This window comes from Pristiophorus japonicus, unplaced genomic scaffold (assembly GCF_044704955.1).
Source record: "Pristiophorus japonicus isolate sPriJap1 unplaced genomic scaffold, sPriJap1.hap1 HAP1_SCAFFOLD_147, whole genome shotgun sequence".
Classification (NCBI taxonomy): Eukaryota; Metazoa; Chordata; class Chondrichthyes; family Pristiophoridae; genus Pristiophorus; species Pristiophorus japonicus.
Genome location: NW_027251144.1, coordinates 470,503 through 495,662, shown reverse-complemented (window position 1 = coordinate 495,662; position 25,160 = coordinate 470,503). Strand labels below are relative to the sequence as shown.

The window sequence follows — 25,160 nt, the reverse complement described above, 5'->3', positions numbered from 1 at the left end:
CAGGGGTTTCCGGCAATTTTCTGATCGCAAAGCGCTTTCAGTCCTTGTCCTTAAAATTGTAGATGTGGAAATTGGGGAGTTAATTACTTTGAAAGGAGAACATTGTTGTTTGGTGCAGTTCCGGTCAGAGAATTGTTTGTGAATGGAAATTTTTGCAGAGAGAGGGATTGAGCATTTCAGCTTGTTGCTGAACACTTCTCTCTGGGCACTGAGCTAAGCAGCAGTTTCCGTAGTGTAGCGGTTATCATGTTTGCCTTACACGCGAAAGGTCTCTGTTGCGAGCCTGGGCGGAAACATTATTTGTGAAGCAAAAACTTGTCTGCAATAAAATTGAACAAAAGCAATTAAGGGTACATTGTCGCATGAGCAATGAACATTTTAAAACTATTCTACTCAAATACAGAGTGTGTAAAATCAGATTGGGGATAAAACTTCATCAAGGGTTAAAGTTTCACTAATTATTAAAGTTCAGTTATTGAAATTTCGATTGTCCCTTTTTGCATTTCTTTCATTCTGCGAAACAACACTATCGGTTTCTTCCATCAGATCTAAGTTGCATTTGAAACCCACAAACGGCTTATTAATTATTCGCTTGTCCCCAGTGCCAGAGCTCAGAGGGTTATTGTTCATCCCTGGGATGCAAGCTACCTCAGACCCGGGCCAAACCTCCCCGTGCACCGAGCACAGGCTCAGGAAAACCCCGGGGGAGAGGATATCCCGATAACTGGCCCTTCCAGCAACACTGAACAAGCGCCTGGTCTGAAACTTTCCCGAGTAATAACTTGTAACTGAAGCATCGAACAGTCAGGATGGCCGAGCGGTCCAAGGTGCTGCGTTCAGGTCGCAGTCTCCTCGGGAGGCGTGGGTTAAAATCCCACTCCTGACATTCAGTGTTTTTAATTGCAAACTCATTTGTTTTGACACCACTCTGAAGTGCTTTGGGACATCCATCTAACATAATAAAATTACTCCACTTCAATTACAAACGGTGATATCAAAGTTACTTCCCAAACCGGGAAACGATCCCGGGTGGCCGTAGCGAAAGGAATGGTTTTGTGAAGCATTGAAAGGTGCCCGATAAATATCCCGCACTGCTAATTTAAACTCACGGTTATAATTTGTTTCAGTGCAAAGAAAGGCAGGCTCGAAGGGCCAAATAGCGGACTCCTGCTCCTGGTTCTTGTGTTCTTATGCAGAGCACAGAACAGATGATTAAATTATCAGCTCTCCCTCAGTTCGCATTTCTTTCATTGTGCAAAAGAAGAAAATGGGTTCATTAATGATGTTTTCCTGTGAAAGCAACATTCTTCGAAACCCCAGAGTGAATTGGCATATTCTACACAATATCTCATCATAGGACAGCCCTCTCATCCCAGGAATCAATCTGTTGAACCTCTGTTGCACCACCTCCAAGGCAAGTGTGTCCTTCCTCAGATAAGTACTATGGGCGAATATCCTGTTTTTCTGCTGATTCTACTTCCTCCTCCTTTGATAGTCCTTCTCTGTACATTCTGTATTCTGCTTGTTTCTCTACTGAAATATGAGCCTGAAGTTTATCACAAGCTTCCGTTTTTGTGTTTTAGTTGATCTTCATTCATCCACCGAGCTGTAGCTAGCTATCATGCTATTTCTGCACCCTGCATGAGAACGTGTCTAGTCGTTACCCGATCTATCTCCTTTTTGAATGTCTCCCAATGTGCATTTACTGTTTTACTGAGAAATCTTTGGTTTCAATCTACCTGGGCCGGATCCCTTGCAACTCAAAAAATTAGTCCTCCTACAGTTGGGTATTTTCACACATGATTATACCTTCTCCTTTTCCATAACTACTCTAAACCTAATGATATTGTGATCACTGTTTCCTCAATGCTCCTCCACAGAAACATGCTCTACTTAATCCATTTCCGAGATCCAGAACTGCTTTCTTCCCCATCGTGCTGGAAACATACTGATGGAGAAAGTTCGAATACAGATTTCAGGAAATCCTCCCCTGCATTTTCCCTTTGCATGGTTATTTTCCCAGTTTACGTTGAAGTCCCACATTATCACGACAGATCTTGAATCTTTCTGCATTTTACCTAAATTTACACCTCTTTATCCTTCCCACTATTAGGTGGCTGATATAATAATCGCTCATCTAACTTTCTACAGGCACATTCATTTAAAAAAGAATGTCGGATGGGAATAGGGCCACAAATCGATGAACAATATTAAATCACATGAAGCGATGGAAAAATTACATAAAATATGAAATAATTACTTTGCCTCTGTATTTACCAGGGACACAGGGCAGATGGACATGACGGTGGAATAATGTATGGGAAATTATATAACTGCAATAAGTAAAGAGGAGAAATATTAAATGAACGAACCAAATGAAAGGAGGATTGAACCCCTGGTCTGGATGGATTACATCCATACACTTTAAAATAATTCAGCGAAGAGATAGCAGGAGCACTATTACAAATATTTAATGATTAGTTTGAAAAATGTGTAGTGTCAGAGGAATGGCGGATAGCTAACGTAATACTTATATTTGAGATGGAAGATAGAACATGTCCGGGGAACTATAGACCAGTCAGTGGAACTTCGGTGGTAGGAAAATAATGGAATCCCTACTAAAGTAGAGAATAGAAGAATATCTATAAACCAAAAATATAATTATGTATAATCAGCGTGGATTCAAAAGCAAAAGTCTTGCTTGACCAACTTCTTTGATTTCATTGAAGAAGTAACAGGGAGAGTAGACCAGGGTAATGTGGTCGATATAATATACTGAAATTTCCAAAAAGTCTTTGATGAGGTACCACATATTAGGATAATGAATAAGGTCAGAGCTTGCGGTGTTAGAGGACAAGTCGTGGAATGTATAGCGAGCTGACCCCAAGACAGAAAGCTGATATAGGACTGTTATTCTGAGTGCAGAAGGTGTAAAGTGGGCTCCCATGAGGATCAGTGTGGGACCAATGCTGTTCACAATTTAAATTGTCCATTTAGACTTTGGAATCAAAAAAACAATTTCTACACTTTCAGATGAGGCCAAATTGGGGTGGGGCTGATAGACATTATTAAGGAGGACTGCAGCAAACTACAACAAGACATTAATAATCTTGTAGACTGGACATTGAATTGGCAAATTCAATCCAACACAGACAGAGTGAGGTCATGTAATTTGGTAAGAAAGATAAGGTCAAATACTACGTGAGAATAAGAATCTAAGTGAGGTCAAGGAGCAAAGGGATCTCAGAGTAGAAATGCAAAAAAACAGTAAAGGTCGTGATGCGGGTTATACATCCATAAAAAGAAAATGGAGCACCAAGGGTTAATTCAAGACGGATAGTGTTGAAAAGTAGTGAAGTTCTGTTGAACTGGTATAAAACTTTCTTTGGACCACACTTGCTGTACACTGTACAATTCTCATCGCCGTGTTATAAGAACATAAGAACATAAGAACATAAGAATTAGGAACAGGAGTAGGCCATCTAGCCCCTCGAGCCTGCTCCGCCATTCAATAAGATCATGGCTGATCTGGTCGTGGACTCAGCTCCACTTACCCGCCCTCTCCCCGTAACCCTTAATTCCCTTATTGGTTAGAAATCTATCTATCTTTGACTTCAAAACATTCAATGAGCTAGCCTCAACTGCTTCCTTGGGCAGAGAATTCCACAGATTCACAACCCTCTGGGAGAAGAAATTCTTTCTCAACTTGGTTTTAAATTGGCTCCTCCTTATTTTGAGGCCGTGCCCCTTAGTTCTAGTCTCCCCCACCAATGGAAACAACCTCTCTGCCTCTATCTTGTCTATCCCTTTCATGATTTTAAATGTTTCTATAAGATAACCCCTCATCCTTCTGAACTCCAAGGAGTAAAGACCCAGTCTACTCAATCTATCATCATAAGTTAACCCCCTCATTTCTGGAATCAGCCTAGTGAATCGTCTCTGTACCGTTTCCAAAGCTAGTATATCCCTCCTTAAGTAAGGTTACCAAAACTGAACGCAGTGCTCCAGGTGCGGCCTTCCTAATACCTTATACAGTTGCAGCAAGACCTCCCTGCTTTTGTACTCCATCCCTCTCGCAATGAAGGCCAACATTCCATTCGCCTTCCTGATTACCTGCTGCACCTGCAAACTAACCTTTTGGGATTCATGCACAAGGACCCCCAGGTCCCTCTGCACCACAGCATGTTGTAATTTCTCCCCATTCAAATAATATTCCCTTTTACTGTTTTTTTTCCCCAAGGTGGATGACCTCACACTTTCCGACATTGTATTCCATCTGCCAAACCTTAGCCCATTCGCTTAACCTATCCACATCTCCTTGCAGCCTCTCTGAGTCCTCTACACAACCCGCTTTCCCACTAATCTTAGTGTCATCTGCAAATTTTGTTGCACTACACTCTGTCCCCTCTTCTAGGTCATCTATGTATATTGTAAACAGTTGTGGTCCCAGCACTGATCCCTGTGGCACACCACTAACCACTGATTTCCAACCGGAAAAGGACCCATTTATCCTGACTCTCTGCTTTCTGTTCGCCAGCCAATTCTCTATCCATGCTAATACATTTCCTCTGACTCCGCGTACCTTTATCTTCTGCAGTAACCTTTTGTGTGGAACGTTATCGAATGCCTTTTGGAAATCTAAATACACCACATCCATCGGTACACCTCTATCCACCATGCTCGTTGTATCCTCAAAGAATTCCAGTAATTACATGGCCACTATGGTCAGATGTTCGACCCCAGTCAATGAACGACACTCAATACAGTTGTACAATGACAGATAGTCCCAGTAATACAGATTCAGTCCGGTCAGATATTGCAGTCTGCCCAGTGCCTCTCAGCTCTCACAACCATATTGTGACAGCGAATCCCAGTAAGAAAGAGAGCTTTTAGTGCCGAGGGCAGGTGCAAGTATACAAAGTGTTCCAACAACAGCAATAACTTCATAATTTGCATGTCTGCAGAGTACAGAGTTACGGTTTCTGTTAAAGGAATGGCATAAATGAGCAGTGGGAATTTGGCTAATGTGGACTTCCGATTTTTTGAAATTATGTCACTGCCCCTATCATTTAATGGTCATCACTACATTGTCAGATACAGAACAAGGCCAAATATGGATCACACACAGAGTTACACAACGTCAATGAATATAATCACTGACCAGGAAGAGCAGTGACTGCAAGGATCACGTAGAATATTTTATCAATGATGGAAAATGTCGCAGGCATTGTCATGTATTCAACCAGCATTGTAACCCATGTATAAACTGACCTAAGTTGTACACCGTGAGAACACTGACCACTAGGTGGGAGACACTCCTAACCTGGACCTTCAGGTATAAAAGGGGAAGCTCCACCCACCTTCATCACTTGAGTGCTATGGAATAAAGACAGGTCACAGACTGACCTACTCTCAAGCATAGGCCTTGTGTGCATTTATACTGTGAAGTAAGGACCTATCAATGGCGACAAGAAACTGGGATTTAAACCACGCGAGCATGGCCACTAGCAGAACAGACGAGAGGTACTGTGTTAAGGAATGGTTGGGACAGAGATTCAACATTGTTAAAGCAGCACACAGTTCTCCAGGCAGACAAGGGCAGTCAGGCATGCCCCAACATGTTGTCGAACCCAGAGGGGGAGTTCGACAGAGACAATGGCAAGCTAAACAGTGATTCACGCCATTGCAAGGGACAATACGGCCAGTAATGGGGCCATCAACACCTGTTAATAGTGCACTCAAGAACAATAACAGGGGCAGTCAGGGACGATCGACTGGAAAGGGACCTTTAGTTTCAAACCGTAACTCATGCTGGAGGCGTGGAGGCATACATTCAGCCGGAGTTTGCAGAGATGAGCAAAATGCCTGCAGAAATTGCAGAAATGCACACTGGGGGAAATCGCTGGAAGCTGAAGTTCAGCGAGTTCATGTGGAGCACGTATACAGTTCATACACCAGGACGCCACCAATATTGATGAAAGTGCTCCTCAATGGCATCCCAGTATCAATGGAGTTAGACACGAGTGCCAGCCAGTCCCTGATGGGTATCAAACAGTTCAAAAAGTTGTGGGCATCCAAGGCCAGGAGGCCAAAATTATCGCCGATTGACGCACAGCTACGGACTTACACCAAGGAGATCATTCCGGTGCAAGGCAGCGCCACGGTAGTCGTGACCCACAAAGATTCAGAGAACAGGTTGCCACTCTGGATTGTCCCATGGGACGGCCCCCACTATTGGGGAGGAGTTGGCTTGCTGTCATGAACTGGAAATGGGGCGATGTCAATGCAATTTCCTCTGTGGAGCGAGTATCATGCTCACAGGTCCTGGACAAATTTGACTCATTATTTCAACCCGGCATTGGCACTTTCATGGGGGCCAAGGTAATGATTCACATAAACCCGGACGCCAGGCCAGTACAACACAAGGCCAGAGCGGCGCCGCACGTGATGCGGGAAAAGATGGAAGGCGAATTGGACCGCCTCCTGAGGGAAGGCATCATCTCGCCAGTCGAATTCAGTGACTGGGCGAGCCCGATTGTGCCAGTGCTCAAGGCGGATGGGTCAGTCAGGATATGTGGCGATTACAAGGCCACCATCAATCGGGTGTCACTCCAAGACCAGTACCCACTACCGAGAGCGGAGGACCTCTTTGCGACGCTATCCGGTGGCATACTTTTTTCAAAATTGCACCTGACCTCAGCTTACCTGACCCAGGAGCTGGCGAGTGAGTCGAAGAAGCTGACCACCATCACGACACACTAGGGGTTGTTTGAGTACAACAGATGTCCGTTCGGGATTCGCTCGGTCGCCGCGCTCTTCCAACGAAATATGGAAAACCTCCTCAAGTCGATTCCAGGGACGGTGGTTTTTCAGGACGATATCCTCATTACGGGTTACGAAACTGAAGAACCCCTCCACAACCTGGAGGAGGTGCTACGCAGATTGGACCGGGTAGGTCTGCACCTGAAAACTGCGAAGTGCGTCTTCCTAGCTCCAGAGGTAGAATTCCTGGGGATGAGGGTAGCAGCAGACGGGATCAGCCCAACTGCATCCAAGATGGAAGCGATCCAGAGAGCACCCAGACCCCGTAACACGACGGAACTGCGTTTATTCCTGGGGCTCCTGAATTATTTTGGCAACTTTCTTCCCAAATTGAGCACGCTGCTGGAACCGCTGCACGTGCTCCTATGCAAAGGTCGTGAATGGGTCTGGGGGGACAGCCAGGAAAGGGCTTTTAATAGAGCACGCAATTTGTTATGTTCCAACAATCTGTTAACGCTATATGACCCATGTAAGAAACTTGTGTTAACGTGCGATCTGTCGTTCTATGGTGTCGGGTGTGTGTTGCAGCATGTCAATGCCAAGGGTCAGTTACAGCCGGTAGCTTATGCCTCCAGAAGTCTGTCCCAGGCAGAAAGGGGCTACGGGATGGTAGAAAAGGAGGCGCTCGCATGTGTATATGTGGTAAACAAAATGCACCAGTACCTGTTTGGCAGGAAATTTGAGCTGGAGACAGATCACAAACCCCTAACGTCCCTTTTGGCCGAAAACAAGGCCATAAATGCAAACGCATCGGCCCGCATACAGAGGTGGGCACTCACGTTAGCTGCCTATGACTACGCAATTCGGCACACACCGGGCACTGAAAACTGCGCCGATGCACTCAGCAGGCTCCCACTTGTCACCACTGAGGGGGCTACCGAGCATGGTGCTGAGATGGTCATGGCTATTGAAGCTTTCGGAAGCGAAGGCTCACCAGTGACAGCCCGTCAGATTAAAGTCTGGACAAATAGAGACCCGCTATTGTCTCTAGTCAAGAAATGTGTCCTGAATAGGGACTGGGCAGCCACGTACAGGGCATGCCCTGAGGAATTTAAACCATTTCACAGGGGCAGGGATGAACTCTCGATTCAAGCCGATTGCCTACTGTGGGGAAACCGCGTAGTCATGCCCCAGATGGGCAGAGAGGTGTTCATCAGAGAACTCCACAAAGGGCACCCGGGCATTGTCACGATGAAGGCAATTGCCAGGTCACACGTTTGGTGGCCAGGGATAGACGCAGATCTGGAACTTTGTGTTCGCAGGTGCAACACATGTGCCCAGCTGGGCCATGCGCCCAGGGAAGCCCCCCTTAGCCCCTGGCCAAGCCTTGGTCACGCATTCATGTGGACTACGCAGGTCCTTTCATGGGGAAAATGTTTTTGGTTGTAGTAGACGCCTACTCCAAATGGATCGAGTGTGACATTTTAAATTCAAGCACATCCTCTGCCACGGTAGAAAGTCTACGGGCAATGTTCGCCGCCCACAGTCTAGCGGACATCTTGGTCAGTGACAATGGCCCGTGCTTCACAAGCACTGAATTCCAGGACTTCATGGCAGGCAATGAAATTAACCATGTTAGAACGGCACCGTTCAAGCCAGCCTCAAACAGCCAGGCAGAACGATGTGCAGATAATCAAACAGGGGATGCTCAGATTCCAAGGGGGTTCCCTACAAACCTGCTTGTTACGCCTCCTGTTGGCCTATAGATCCCGACCACACTCGCTCACAGGGGTTCCACCCGCAGAGCTACTAATGAAAAGGACGCTCAAAACCCGATTATCCCTTATACACCCCAACATGAAAGAAATTGTCGAGAGCAGGCGCCAGTCACAATATTACTACCATGACAGGAATGCGAGGGCATGATGTATTGATGTAAATGACCCTGTTTTTGTCCTCAACTACGCTGCAGGGCCCAAATGTCTCGCAGGCACTGTGGTTGCCAAAGAGGGAAATAAGTTTCTGGTAGTTAAACTTACCAATGGACAAATCTGCCGCAAACATGTGGATCATACAAAAAGGAGGTTCAGCAACCCCATAGAAGAAGCAGAGGAAGAGAACGATATAGAGTTCACTCCACCACAGGTGACCGAACACCGGAACCAAAGGGAGGAGAGCCCAGTCACTGTGGGCAGTCCGGACAGGCCTGAGCACTGCAAACAGCAGACGCTCAGGCCGGCGCCCAACAACTGGAGCCCCAACTCAGGCGCTCTACAAGGGAGCGTAAACCACTAGAGAGACTCAACCTGTGATCCCAATAAGACTTTGGAGTAGGAGGTGATGTCATGTATTCAACCAGCATTGTAACCCATGTATAAACTGACCTAAGTTGTACATCGTGAGAACACTGACCACTCGGTGGGAGATACACCTAACTTGGACCTTCAGGTATAAAAGGGGAAGCTCCACCCACCTTCATCACTTGAGTGCGAAGGAATAAAGTACAGGTCACAGACTGACCTTCTCTCAAGCATGGGCCTCATGTGTATTTATACTCTGTAGTAAGGACGTATTAGGCATTTTCTGTGTAAAGCGATGCTGCCTCTTCATGCTTTCGGCAATCTCTCTGAATTAAACTCTGAAATATTCCTGGAGCCTTTCAATTATATCCTGTGGGCTCCCCACTGGGACAGTCAATATGCAACAGAGTTGAAATTAGTTTCTGTAGTTTGAACAAACACATTACGGCCGCTGATTTGAGTCCCTCATAACATAGAATATGTTTAAATGCAAAATTCCGAAATTGAAGCTAAACGTCCCAAAACTGGAAAATGTTGATCAGACTTATTATATAATGTAATTGGAAATGATGCTCTCTCTCCAATGGCCGTGTTCCTTCAAACACAATCAGACACATTGTATTGATTGTACATTGTTCTGATGAATGTTTTGCACTCTTCTGTGTTAATTCAGTGATTACTTTCCAAATGTTAGCTGAGTCTCTCGGGTCTGCTCTACTTCACTGCGGTGTGCGGCTACCTACTATAACTCTGGATATGTAATTCTCAATTAAAGTGCAGTGCTCATTTTACTGTCGAACACTCATTTGTTCTAACTTAGAGTCAGCAATGAGTAAGGATCCATTTTTCCACAGCACCTCAAACAAATACAGCATGTCAAATCAATTAATGAAACACCTCGAACTAATAAAATAAGGTGCAATTTTCCCTCATAGTATAAATCTTAAATGTACGGTTTCATTCTGGGTAATCTGCGTAATACGCCTTCAAAGGCAATGGGAAAACATCGCCAGGGTGCAAAATAATTTGTTCTGGGCTCTGCATGTTTGTAATGTAGACAAATTTGCTGCTGATACAAAGATATGGTGGGAAAGCAAGTTGTGAGGAGGACGCAAACAATCTGCAAAGCGATATAGATAGGGTCAGTGAGTGAGCAAAAAATTGGCAGCTGCAGTATAATGTGGGAAATATGAGGTTATTCACTTTGGTCGGTAAAACAAAAAAAGCTAATAATTACGTAAATGGGGAGAGGTTACAAAATGCTGTGGAGCAGAGGGATCTGGGAGTCCTTTTACAGAAGAACATAAGAAATAGGAGCAGGAGTAGGCCATACGGCCCCTCGAGCCTGCTCCGCCATTCAATAAGATCATGGCTTATCCGATCATGGACTCAGCTCCATTTCACTGCAGCTCCCCATAACCCCTTATCCCCATATCATTTAAAAAGCTGTCAATTTCTCTCTTAATTTATTCAATGTCCCAGCTTCCACAGCTCACTGAGGCAGGGAATTCCACAGTTTTACAACCCTCTGAGAGAAGAAATTTCTCCTCATCTCAGTTTTAAATGGGTGGCCCCTTATTCTAAGATCATGCCCTCTAGTTCTAGTCTCCCCATCAGTGGAAACATCCTCTCTGCATCCACCATCTCAAGCCCCCTCATAATCTTACACGTTTCGATAAGATCACCTCTCATTCTTCTGAATTCCAATGAGTAGAGGCCCAACCCACTCAACCTTTCCTTATAAGTCAACCGCCTCATCTCCAGAATCAAACTAGTGAACCTTCTCTGAACTGCCTCCAAAGCAAGTATAGCCTTTCGTAAATATGGAAAACAAAACTGCATGCAGTATTCCAGGTGTGGCCTCACCAATACGTTATACAGCTGTCGCAGGACTTCCCTGCTTTTATACTCCATCCACTTTGCAATAAAGGCCAAGATACCATTGGCCTTCCTGATCACAAAAAGTTAGCATGCAGATACAGCAAGTAATTAGGAAGGCAAATGGAAAGTTGGCCTTTATTTCAAGGGGGATGGAATATAAAAGTACGGAAGTCCTGCAACAACTGTACAGAGCACAGGTGAAACCACACCTGGAGTACTGCGTACAGTTTTGCTCTCCTCATTTCAGGAGGGATAAACTTACATTGGGGGCATTTCACAGAAGGTTCACAAGGTTGTCTTATGAAGAATGGTTGAACAGGTTGGGATCTACCTATTGGAGATTAGCAGAGTGAGAGATGATATCTTTGAAAGGTGTAAGATTCTGAGGGGGCTAGACAGGGTAGATGCAGAGAGGATGTTTCCCCTCGTGGGGGAATCTAGAACGAGGGGACATAGTTTCAGAATAAGGGGTTGCCCATTTAAAATGGGGATGAGGAGGAATTTCTTCCCTCAGAGGGGCGTGAATCTTTGTATTTCTACCCCTGAGATCTGTGAAGGCTCGGTCATTGAATATATTTAAGGTGGAGGTAGACAGATTTTTGAACGTAATGGGAGTCAAGGGTTAGGCGGAGATGGCAGGGAAGTGGAGCTGAGGCCAAGATCAGATCAGCCATGATCTCACTGAATAGTGGAACAGGCTCGAGGGGCTAAATGGTCTCCTCCTGTTCCTATGTCCCTCTGTGTAAGGTCTGGGAAACACACGGTGGTGATCTTTGGAAACTTCAACTAAATGGTGTTGTTTTAAAGGGGATGCAGAAACAGAGTGACCGAGAGATTTACACACAGCAATATTTGAAGGTGGGTAGACAAGTTGATAAGGTTATTAAAAAAGAATACAGGACCCTTGGCTTTATAACGTGAAATAGATTACACTGGTGAGGAACTTACACCAAAGCTTTATAAATCCCTGCTTAGGCCTCAGTTGGATCCTGTTTACAGTTCTGGGCACCACAATTTAGGAAGGATATCGAGGATTTGGAGAGAACATAAGAAATATATAAGAAACATTTTCTGTTGTTATTGAAAACACAAACACAGGTATTCATTGAAATCCAATCCGTAGGTGGCCACACACAGATTGAAGAGAGCCAGGGAGACCGACAGAATCGGGAAACATCGGGAAATGGACAAGAGATATTGACAAGGACTAAAACCGCTTTGAGACCAGACAATTGCGGGAACCCCTGTGGTTAATGAAAGGGCTTTGGATGGTTGGTTTCCTGACACACTTGTAATGTGGGGAAAGATGTGCCCAATCACCCCCACATGGACCTCAACTCTTTCAGAAGCAAGAGAGTGTGTAACCTGGGTGTATAACATAAAGTAATGGGGTCCTTAACGATTAAAGCCCATTATTAATTCTCTCACACACTTCAATTATGTTTATGAAATGAATTGATGGAAAATTCAAGAACTGAACTTTAATGAGTTAAGGAACTTTAATCATTGATGAACTTTTATCCCCTATCTGATTTTACACACACTGTATTTTAGGAGAGTGAGTTAAAATGCCCATCGATCATGATACAAGGAACCTGGGGCTACTTTTAAAAAATGTATTCCACAGAAAAATATTCTCCAAAACAATGTTTCTGTCCGTGCTCAAATCGAGGATATTTCAAATGTGTGGCGAACGTGATAACCGTTACACGACGGAAACCTCTGCTTACACCTCGAAAAAAAGCATCCTGCAGCGCTGCCTCACTTCCCAGCAGCAGATCAAAGCCGCAAACAAACCCATCGATTATTCCCACTTTCCCACCTCCACAGATACTGCCCGACCTGCTGAGTGTTTCCAGCATTTTCTGGGGTTGATGTGCGTCGCTTTCAATCTTCGAAATTTCACCAAGCAAAGAAACGGTCAATCGAACTGACCCTGTAAGCACTTTCTTCGCGTTTATTCACAGGAATATCTGCAGTCGGGAGCAGAAAAGGAATTAAAACCGAATACCGTCTTCGGGACAATCAGAATACTTCGTCACAGACAAGGCACCGGAAGGCTGGAAGGCAGATCACACCGGTTGTGGGAGAGCTGGTTGGCGGTGACATGGAAGTGTCTGCAGTGTGCGGGACCAGACTGCTTCCATACATCCACACTGAATGTCCACCCTTTATTTGGGAAAAGTACAACTGAGAGTGGACAAGTTCCATCCCGGTCGGAGCAATCTGAAGGTTTAACTGACTGACACCCTGGTTTTGGATGTCGTGCAGTGTGCACTTACGTCAGTCTCTGTGACGCAATGGTTTAGCGCGTTGGGCTATTAACCTAAAAGTTGGTGGTTCAAGCCCACCCAGAAGCGAAGTTTTTAACTGTGTTTTCCCTGAGGATTCGGTACTGCACGGTTCCAGTTTGTCATTGCGCGTTTTGACTGCACAAACATATTCCGCAAACATTACCAGCTGTGCTGTTACCCAGTGAGTTCGCACTCCAATACTTTTATGAGCATTCAGTTCAAGTGTAGAGTTTCAGTGTATACAGAACTGTACAGTGATATCAGAAAATTTTACAAGGTTGTGGGACATTGTGTTTTGTTAATATTGAACCACGAATATGAATCAATCCATTTTTTCCAATATTTAATTGAGCAAGTTTTCAAAATGTTTCCACCCAATTTTGAACCAGGAACTTTTCGCGTGTTCGGCAAATGTGACAACCACTACACTACGGAAACACTGCATTTGAAGTAATGTTAGGAACATAACAGAGCTTTAACCTACACAGCTGGACTATACTTCAGGAGCTTGTTTTACGAGAATAGAAAGACGGTGCTATATTTAGGAAGGCTGTGAGTGTGGTAGGAATTGATCCAGTGTTTCCCAGACTTTACACATAGGAACAGGAGCTGGCTATTTAGCAGCGAGTGGTTAGGATCTGGAATGTACTGGAGGCAGACTCAATCTTATCTTTCAAACAGGAGTTGGATAAGTGTCTGAAGGAAAAACAATTGCAGGCCTCAGGGGAAAGAGCGGGGGAGTGGGACTCGCTGAGAGTCGGCACGGGCTCGACGGGCCGAATGGCCTTCCGTGCTGTAACCATTCCATGATTCTATAAGTTAGTGCCACATTTCATAGTGTGGGTGGAAGCAGAACATTGCAAAGGGACATGGATTGAGTCGGCAAAACAAGAAGCATCTGATTCAGGAGATTCCGGTGAAGTGGAAATTCGGGAGTTTAATGAATTTGAAAGGAACATTTTTGTTTTGTGCAGTTTTGGTCAGAGAAATGTTTGTGAAAGGAATTTTTTGCACAGATGAATGCAGCATTTAATCTTCTGCCTTAACACTTCTTTCTGGGTGTCGGGGTCACATTTCTTTTCGATGTCATTCTTCCAGAATTGATATTTCCTTTGCTGTTTCACAATAACCAGACCCTTGCTCTAAAGTCAGTTGCACTATTTCCCCAGTCTCCTGTTGATGTTACCAGCAATGAACATTTTGAATCAGATCCCTAAAGCACAGTGTGTAAAATGGGACATGTTTTAACAATTAACGTGGGGCTCACACCCCTGAATCCAAGATTAAGATTCTCATGCTCGACCGATTGACCGAGCCGGGCTTCTGCCAAATGCACCTTTTTGTCGCTGATTGCAGCCAGGCGCCTGTTGGCTCCGCCCCTGATGTTTAAACTTGCTGTCGAGGAACTGACAGGATCCTCTTGAATGGCGGACCAGGCTCGAGGGGCCGAAAGGCCTACTCCGGCTCCGAATCCTGACATGTTTATGATCTTATAACCTTTCACAGGAGAACAAACTCGCCCCTGAGCATGCATGAGGAGACAGCTCCAGAAAATATTCCCACCCGGTGAGCTTTCGCTTGTAAGTGTAAAGTCCTGACCCTGCAGTACAGACTCAGACGAGGCACATGCTGAAGTCAAGGTCACTCTGGACCTGCACCTTTATTTCACAGCTCTCAAGTGCCACACTTGCCTGAGACCTGCCTTTATATACCTGTGTGGAACAGGTATGCAGTGTCTCCTACAAGTGCACCTCTGGTGGTAACGTATGCTTGTGGTTACAGGTCATATCTAGTTACAGTCATGTATAGCATGGTAGGATACAGTTATATACAGTAGTGTGAGATACATGACATCAAACTCCCCCAAGGTCTTATTGTCTTTATAGATTCAGACTCTCAGGTGGTCTACGCTCTCGCGTGGAGCGTCTTAGTTGTGGTTCAGTTGTTTGCCTTGGTGCCTGTTTTTCTTTCAGTGTGATTGCTGGTATCTCGCCTGGGCTGTCTGTTGAGACTGCCCTTTCCTCATGTTGTTCCCTCTGTCTGTCCACCAGGTATGGTGTGAGTTCCATACTGTAGTCTGCCTCTCGTCCTGCAGTATTGTTACTGAATCTACTTTTTACTTGGTCTACATGCCTCCGGCAGGTTTGGCGATTGTCCATTTGTACAACCAGTAGCCTGTTTCCTTCCTTGCCTGTTACTGTCCCTGTACGTCATTTGGGACCCCTGCCATAGTTTAGCACAAGCACTTTGTCCCCTATCTCATTCCACCTCCCCCTCAAATTTAGGTCATGGTACTCAGTTAGCTTCCGGCGCTTAGCCTCAACAATTTCATGCATGTCTGGGAGGATTAACGAGAGCCTGGTCTTTAAGGTTCATTTCATCAATAGTTGCGCGGGGGGAACCCCAGTCAACGAATGTGGACGAGATCTGTATGCCAGCAGCAGTCGCGACAGGCGGCTCTGCAGCATGGGACCTTGGATTCTGAGCATGCCTTGTTTAATGATCTGCACTGCTTGCTCCGCCTGGCATTGGAGGCCGGCTTTAACGGTGCCGTCTTAACGTGATTTATGCCGTGGTCAACTATAAATTCTTGAAATTGTGCGCTAGTGAAGCACGGACCATTATCACTGACCAATATGTCAGGAATTCCGTGCATTGCAAACATGGTTCTCAGGCTCTCCACAGTGGTGGATGTAGTGCTCGAGTTTAAAATGGTGAACTCGATCCATTTTGAAAATGCATCAACGTCTACGAGGAACATTTTGCCCATGAATGGGCCCGCATAGTCTACATGCACCCGCGACCACGGTTTTTGTGAGCCAGGGACAGGGGCTTAAGGGGGCCTCCCTGGGGGCATTACTGAGTTGGGCACAAATGGTGCACCGACGGATGCAGAGCTCCAAGTCCGCGTCAATGCTAGGCCACCAGACGTGGGATCTGGCTATGGCCTTCATTAGGACGATCCCCGGGTGCTCGCGGTGGAGCTCCCGGACAAACGCCTCTCAGCCTCGCAAGGGCATAACTACTCGGCTGCCCACATCAGGCAGTCTGCCTGTAGTGATAGTTCATGCCTGCGCCTATGGAAAGGTTTGATCTCCTCGGGGCAGGCATCGCGGGTCTCTGCCCAGTCACCTGTTAAAACGCATCTTTCGTCCAGGCTCTGATTTGGAGCGACATCATGGGCGAACCTGTGGATTCAAAGGCATTGATTGCCATGACCATCTCACAGTCCTGTTCGTCCGAACCTTCTGTGGTCGCCAGGGGTAGCCTGCTAAGTGCATCGGCACAGTTGTCTGTGCCTGGTCTGTGCCTTATTGTGTAGTCGTAAGACACCAGCATGAGTGCCCACCGCTGAATGCGTGCCGAGGCTTTGGCGTTTATTGCCTTGCACTCAGGTAGCGGGGACGTGAGGGGTTTATGGTTGGTTTCTAACCCGAACTTGGCCACGAAAAGGTATTGGTGCATCTTTTTGACACCGTACACGCACGCGAGCTCCTCCTTCTCAACCATATCGTACCCGCACGCCGCCCGCGAAAGTGACCTGGAGGCATAAGCAATGGGTTGTAATTTACCCGCATCATTGACATGCTGTAAAACGCACCCGACCCTGTACGCTGACGCATCACATGTAAGAACTAACTTTTTACCTGGGTCAAAAAAGGCTAAAACACTGTTGGAACATAGAAGATTGAGTTCTTTATTGAAGGCGCGTTCTTGGGTGTCCCCCCAAAACCAATCTCACCCCTTTCTGAGTAGCATATGGAGAGGCTCCAGCAGCGTGCTCAAGTTCTGCATAAAGTTCCCAAAGTAATTGAATAGCCCGAGAAAGGCAGGCAGTTCCGAGATATTCCAGGGCCTGGGTGCCAGACGAATTGCTTCGGTTTTTGATTCTGTTGGGCAGATTCCATCAGCGGCAATCCTTCTGCCCAAAAATTCAACCTCATGCGCGAGAAACAGACACTTGGATTTCTTAACTCTTAGGCCTTCTCGATCCAATCGACTTAGTACTTCCTGCAAATTGCGGAGATGGGAGTCGGTGTCCCTGCCCGTGATGAGTATGTCATCTTGAAACACAACCGTCCCCAGGATGGACTTGAGCAGACTCTCCATGTTGCGCTGGAATATAGCAGCTGCCGACCTGATGCCGAATGGGCATCGATTGTACATAAAAAGGCCTCGATGTGTGTTGATGGTGATGAGTAGCTGAGACTCTTCGGTCAGTTCTTGCGTCATATACGCAGATGTATGATCTAGTTTCGAGAAAGGTTTTCCTCCAGCCAACGTGGCAAATAGGTCCTCTGCTCTGGGCAGCGGGTATTGGTCCTGTCGGGAGACTCTGTTTATGGTAGACTTGTAATCCCCACAGATTTGTATGGATCCATCAGGCTGCATGACGGGGATGATGGGACTTGACCAGTCGCTAAATTCCACGGATGAGATAATGCCTTCCCGCAGGTCCAGTTCGTGTTCAATCTTTTCCCTCATCACATAAGGCACAGCTCTAGCCTTGTGATGGACCGGTCTGGCATCCTGTGTGATGTAGATTTTAACTTTAGCCCCTTTGAAGGTACCCACACCTGGCTGAAAGAGATGTTCAAAATGACTTAGAACTGTAGAGTGGTGTGAGATACATGACAGTAAGGTGAACGTGTGAACGGCCACACTGCGGAAACATCTCCAACTTCAGCACCAGGTCAGACGGAGATGCTGAGCGAGCAGGTGAACTGCAGGATCCCACTTTTTAGGAGCTGATCGTTGTGCCAAGCAAATGAGTTTTGCTTAATGACTAAAAATAAAAGGTGCTAGAAGTGGGATTCAAACCCACACTTTCAGAGCAGTTTGAACACAACAGCTTAGACCGCTCGGCTGTCCTGACTATCCAGTGCTGTATATGGCCACCTGCAGATTGATTTTGAACTTTTGTGTCTTGTCACAAGAAATAAATGAGGGCAACAGGTGTTTCTCTGCCTGACACCGGGGAAACAGTGAGACAGACCTTGGAGCAAGGGTCTGGTTCTTGCCAAACAGCAAAGAAAATATTAATTCCGGGATTACCCAAAAGAGCAGTGACCTTGACGTGATTTGAACACACAACCTTCTGATCTGCAGTCAGACGCGCTACCGTTGCGCCACAAGGTCTACACAGGGAGTGTGAGATGTTCGTCTATATGAAGATTCCGCAATACAAGGGGCTTTAAAATCCCTGCCCATTACCACCAGGTATCAGAAGAAGCGCTCACCTGCCAGTCACCGTATGTTTTTGTTTAACTTTTGTGTTGTTTTCACGGGAAAGCATCATTAATTAACCCGTCATCTTCTTTTGTACAATGAAAGAAATGCTGACTAAGGGACAGTCGATACTTCAATCATTTGTTCTGTGCTTTGCATGTTAACTGTTCAACCATATCCCATTTTACACACTGTGTTTTAGGAGTCTGGTTCAAAATCCGCATCGCTGGCGACACCAGGAATCTGGTGCAACTTTTGTCAAATTTAACAGCACCGGTTATTCCGACACGCCAAAGTTCCCCAGTGGATCCATTTTCTCTCGCTAAAAGTTATCTATTTATTGGTGAAATAAAGAGCAATTAAGGAATAAGGGATTCCTTTTGCTAGGAGAATAAAGAGCAAATAAAAACAGCAAATGCTGGAAATTTCAGCAGGTCAGTTAGCATTTGCCAGGAAATAAGACTCACCTCCGCTTGTTCCCCTATCGGAAATTTCAACACAATGTTCTCGCCCGGCATCGAACCAGTGACTTTGCATATGTAAAGCAAACGTGATAACCACGACACTCGGGAAACCTCTGGCACAGTGACGTCAACAGACGGGAGCTGACCAGTGAGCTCCCTCTGTGCTGATCACCACTGATTTTTAATGTGGAAGCAAGTCATCCTCGACTCCGGGATTACCTAAGAAGAGAGGAGGATCAGGAATGTGTTGGCTCACCTGAAACAACTTCTGTCCCACACTGGAAGTTCTCAATCCTTCTCCTCCGCTGCCCTTTACAGAAATATCACGTGTTCACTTTCACATCCTCACAGTGGGGCCACAGAGGCTCCAACCGTCTCCCCGCGATCAGCGAACTCGCCCAGTTTGTAAAATTAAACCCGGGCCATGTGTCCGGCAAAGGGCAGGAGAAGCGGGAGAATGTGTAAGCTCATTCTGTAACAGATAGTAGTGGGTTATTAACGGCGATTACAGCAATCATTAATCCTCTCACACACCTCAATTATGTTTCTGCGATGAACTGATTGAGAATGGAAAGGGTTAATGCTCGGGATCTTAACCACTCAACCAGGGAACAGCTTCGATAATTTTTATAAATATAAAAATATATATTTATATATGAACCTGTATGTCAACGGCAAGCTGTCTAGACCTCATGGCACAACGGTCGTGAATCTAACTTTGAGCGAGAGAAATTGTTGCACAGTGACACCCATTTCATCTTTTATTCCCTTTTAAATACTAGAAACTGAGACAGGTGGAATAAATAGAGAAATAAAAGCACATTGATACAGACAAGAGGAAGAGAGAAGGGGAAATACTGTCCCCACCCAGAACTAATGCAGAAACCCCTCTGCTGCACTCGGGGTGGCCACCCACAGCCTGGATACACTAACGTCCCAACAGCTCATTGACTGTCGGAGTGGGATCGTGCGGCGCTTCAGAAGACAGGTCGAAAAAGCAAAGTCACTGATTCGGTCTCACGTGCTTCTCTAATCAAGAGCAGCCACACACAAAAACTTGCTTTTATAATGGCTATACATTACCGTTATGATTGTCAAGCAGTTGGTTCATTGATCTAAAGGTGTGACTTTAAATGAGTCGAAGTTAAATGAAATTTGTGAGAAGTCCTGGGTTCCAATCCTGGACGAGTCCATTATTTTGCCGGCGAGTTTTGAAATTGCATAGAAATTTTGCAAAGGAAGACTTGCATTTCTGCAGTGCCTTTCAGGAACTCATGACGCCCCAAAGCGCTTTACAGCCATTGAGTTATGTTTGAAGTGTTATAGTGTGGGGAAAGATGTGCCCAAATCACCCCACACGAACCTCAACTCTTTACAAAGGAGTTTGGTGCAAATAATCAGGTGCCTCAGGGACTTGGACTTTCTTTGAATGAGTTCTGCTTGTACCTGCATTCAAGCTTGAAACAGCAACTGGGCTTCCATCTCACGGGAGCAGCGTGTAGCGGTTAGCGAGTAGGTGACGAGGTTTGGGGTTGATGTGCGTCACTTTCAATCTTTGAAATTTCACCAAGCAAAGAAATGGTGAATCCAACTGTCCCTGCAACCATTTAGTTCCCGTTTAATCACAGGAATATCCGCAGTCAGGAGCTGAAAAGGAATTCAAACCTAATAAGGCTTCGGGACAATCAGAATACTTTGTCACAGACAAGGCACCAGAAGGATGGAAGGTAGATCACACCGGTTGTGGGAGAGCTGGTTGGCAGTGACATGGAAGTGTCTGCAGTGTGCGGGATCAGACTGCTTCCACACATCCACAATGAATGTCCCACCCTTTATTTGGGAAAAGTGCAACTGAGAGTGGACAAGTTCCAATTGATCGGAGCAATCTGAAGCTTTAACTGACGGACGCCCTGGTTTGGGATTTCTTGCAATATGCACTTGTGTCAGTCTCTGTGGCGCAATGGGTTAGCGTGTTCGGTTGTTAACCAAAAAGTTGGTGGTTTAAGCCCTCTCAGGGACTTCAACTGTTTTCCCCGAGGATACTGTGCCGCACAGTTCCAGCTTGTCATTGTGTGCTTTGGTGTCACGAATATATTCTGCAAACATTGCCAGCTGTGCTGTTATCCAGTGAGTTCCCACTCCAATACTTTTATGAGCATTCAGTTCAAGTGTCGAGTTTGAGTGTATACAGAACTGAACATAGATATCAGAAAATTTAACAAGGCTGTGGGACATTGTGTTTTGTTAAAATTGAAACATTAATACGAATAAATCAATTTTTTCTAATATTTAATTAAACGGGTTTTCAAAATGTTTCCGCCCAGTTTCGAACCAAAGATCATTCGCGGGTGAAGAAAATGTGACAACCACTACACTACGGAAACACTGCAATTGAAGTGATGTCAGGAACATAACCAGAGCTTTCACCTACACAGCTGGCCTACACTTCAGGAGCTGGTTTTATGAGAATAGAAATACGGTGCTATATTTAGGAAGTCTGTGAGTGTGGCAGGAATTGATCTCGTGTTTCCCAGACTTTACACATAGCAACAGGAGATGACCATTTAGCAGCAAGTGGTTCGGATCTGGAATGCACGATTTGAAAGTGTGGTGGAGGCAGACTCAATCTTATCTTTCAAACGGGAGTTGGATAAGTGTCTGAAGGAAAAACAATTGCAGGGCTACGTTAAAAGGGCGGGTGAGTGGGACTCGCTGAGAGTCGGCACGGGCTCGACGGGCCGAATGGCCTTCCGTGCTGTAACCATTCCATGATTCTATAAGTTAGCGGCACATTTCATAGTGTGGGTGGAAGCAGAACATTGCAAAGGGACATGGATTGAGTCGGCAAAACTAGAGGCATCTGATTCAGGAGATTCTGGTGAAGCGGAAATTCGGGAGTTTAATGACTTTGAAACGAACATTTTTGTTTTGTGCAGCTTCGGTAAGAGAAATGTTTGTGAAATAAATTTTTTGCAGAAAGGGATGCAGCATTTCATCTTCTGTCTTAACACTTCTTTCTGGGTGTCGGGTCTCATTTCCTTTCGATGTTATTCTTCCAGAATGTATATTTTCTTTGGTGATTCACAATAACCAGACCCTTGCTCTAAAGTCAGTCTCACTGTTTCCCCAGTCTCCTGTTGATGTTACCAGCAATGAACATTTTGAACCAGACCCCGAAAGCAGTGTGTAAAATGGTTTATGGTTTAAGAGTTAACTTGCAGAGCAGAGATAAATTATCCAATTATGGAATCTCCTTCAGTTAGAATTTCTTTATTTGTGCAAAAGAAGATCATCGGTTAATTAACGATGTATTCCCGTGAAAGCAACATAAAATGTAGTTAAAAAGTAATCAACAAACTTGGTGTTCGAACCCGAGAATCTGAGGTTAAAAATCTCACGCTGTATCAACTGAGCTCGCTGTGCTTCTGCTAAAGCAAACGTTTTTGTCACGGATTGCAGCCAGGCGCCTGTTGGCTCCGCCCCAGATGTTTAAACTTGATGTCGAAGAACTGCCAGGATCTTCTTGAATGGTGGACCAGGCTCGAGGGGCCGAATGGCCTACTCCAGCTCCTAATCCTTACATGTTTCTGATCATATGACCTTTCACAGGAGAACAATCTCGCCCTGAGCATGCATGAGGAGAAAGCTCCAGAAAATATTCCCACCCGGTGAGCTTTCGCGTGTGAGGCGAACGTGTTAACCGCGACACTGCGGAAACATCGCCACTTTCAGCACCCGGTCAGACAGAAATGTTAAGCGAGCAGGTGAACTGCTGAATCCCACTTTTAAGGAGCTGGTCGTGGTGCCAAGCAAATGAGTTTTGCTTAATGACTAAAAATAAGAAAAGGGATTTGAAACCGCGCTTTAAGAGCAGACTGCAAACTGAACGCAGCACCTTCGACGGCTCGGCCATCCAGACTGTAAGTTCATTTAAATTTTGAACATGTGTGTCTTGTGACATGAAGTAAATGAAGGCAATTGGCATATCTGTGCCTGACACCAGGGAAACAAACATTGGAGCAAGTGTCAGGTTATTGCCAAGCAGCAAAGAAGTTTGCAACTTTTGAAGAACAATGATCCCAACATGATTTGAATACACAGCTTTCTGATCGGGAGTCAGACACACTACCGTTGCACCACGAGGTCCACAGTGCAAATTGTCCATGTTTGGAAACATGAAGGTTCCTGAAACACAGTTTCATTTACCCTGCATTGGTGCAATGAAAGGGCTTTAAAATCCCCGGCCACTCCCACCGTGGGTCAGACAGCATCAGAAGCAGTGCCCACCTGTCACTCACCCTCTCACGCCCGCTTTCATCACCTGCTGCCCGCGGACTGCAGCAAATCCAGTTCATCATCATCATAGGCAGTCCCTCGAAGACAGGATGACTTGCTTCCTCGCCAAAAAAGGATGAGTTCACAGGTGTTTCAATATTCCAGGCCCTGAAATGTATGTTGAAGGGTGGAAGATGCCTGTGCGTGGATTTTTTTAACGTGTGATGGCCGTTGCACCCCAGCCATCACACGGGCTTGACAGAGCGAAGTATTCGTCCAGTGGCAAGGGTTAAACAAGACGACTGGAGACCAGCTCTGCTGCACGGACCCAGTGTGCACACATATCACAGTGTGGGCTGGTCTGTGCTGCCCCTGTGCCCCTGGGCCCCTGGCCCTGAACTCATGCCTCCCCTGGGCCCCGATCACATCCCTCCACAGTCTCTCGCCGCTCCTTCGTCCCGATCTCGCCGCTCCTGCTGTATCTGCCCACGCTCCAATCACTGACCTGGACCTTGATGACATCACACTTCGCTGCCGCCACCCTCCTGCACCAGCTCGCGCTGCTCCCTGGAGCAGTCTCCCGGGACCTCCAAGCTGCTCCCAGGGCCGCTCGCCGTTCCTTTTATGGCCCCGACCTGCCGCTGGTGTTCTCCCGTTAGTGTATCCAGGCTGTGGGTGGCCACCCCGAGCGCAGCAGAGGGGATTCTGCATTAGTTCTGGGTGGGGACAGTATCTTTCCCCTTCTCTCTTCCTCTTGTCTATATCCCTGTGCTTTTATTTCTCTATTTATTCCCCCTGTCTCAGTTTCTAGCGTTTAAAAGTGAACAAAAGATGAAATGGGTTTCATTGTGGAACAATTTACTTCACTCAAAGTTAGATGCACTGCTGTTCGCCATGAGGTCAAGGTAGCTAGCCGTTGATATTCAGGTTCTTATATAAATATATCAACATCTATCATAACTGTTCCCTGGTGGTCGAGGGGTTAAGATCTGCCGCACTGACGTGGTAACGATACTCGATCAATTCATCGCATAAAAATAATTGAGGTCTGTGAGACGATTAATAATTGCTGTAAGCACCATGAATACCAATACTTTCTGTGATAGACCGAGCTTACAGACTATCTGCCTTCTCCTGCCCTTTGCCGGGCACGTGTTCCGGGTTTAATTATACAAACTGGGTGAGTTCACTGATCGCGGGGAGACGGTAGGAGCCTCTGTGGCCCCACTGTGAGGATGTGGAAGTGAACACGGTGGCTGGGTGATCCGTGACATTTCTGTAAAGGGCAGTGGAGGAGAAGGATTGAGAACTTGCAATGTGGGACAGAAGTTGTTTCAGGTGAGCCTCCTCATTCCCGATCAGCAGAGGGAGCTCACTGGTCAACTCCCCTCTGTTGGGGCTGCTGTACCAGTGGTTTCTGTAGTGTAGTGGTTATCATGTTTGCTTTACACGCAAAAGGTCCCTGGTTCGATCCCAGGCAGAAACATTTTGTTTAAACTTGCCAAATGGGAACAATTGGAGGCGAGTTGAGTCTCCTGGCAAATGCTGCCTGATTTGCTGAGATTTGCAGAAACTGCTGTTTTTATTTGCTATTTATTCTCCTGGCAAAAGGGCTCCCTTAATCCTGAATTGCTCTTTATTTAACCAATAAATAGATAACTTTGAGTGAGAGAAAACGGATCCACCGGGGACCTTTCGCGTGTGAGGCCAACGTGATATCCGCCACACTGCAGCCCATCAAAGGGCGAGAAACCACTGAATATAAAGGATGAGCTCACAAATATCAGGGGCAGTGCAGTCTGGTCAACGTCAAACCCTCCTTTCTTATTCAGCAGAGGCATGAACGGGAGTCAGACGCCACAAAGTTTAATTAAAGACACAAATACAAGTAACACTTCTAAATCTTTTCACTGTAAAATTAATTTACTTTATTTGAAATCCTGCTGCATTGAATC

At 45.8% G+C, this 25,160-nt stretch overlaps 3 non-coding genes across 3 annotated transcripts; 2 read left to right on the top strand and 1 right to left on the bottom strand.

Moving 5' to 3' along the window:
- Positions 1-803: 803 nt before the first annotated feature.
- trnal-cag (transfer RNA leucine (anticodon CAG)) lies at positions 804-886 on the top strand. Its single transcript has one exon. It is a non-coding gene; the product is annotated as a tRNA-Leu (tRNA).
- Positions 887-18,304: 17,418 nt separating this feature from the next.
- On the bottom strand, positions 18,305-18,376 carry trnac-gca (transfer RNA cysteine (anticodon GCA)). The gene has a single exon. It is a non-coding gene; the product is annotated as a tRNA-Cys (tRNA).
- Positions 18,377-24,618: 6,242 nt separating this feature from the next.
- Positions 24,619-24,691, top strand: trnav-uac (transfer RNA valine (anticodon UAC)). The gene has a single exon. It is a non-coding gene; the product is annotated as a tRNA-Val (tRNA).
- Positions 24,692-25,160: the final 469 nt, after the last annotated feature.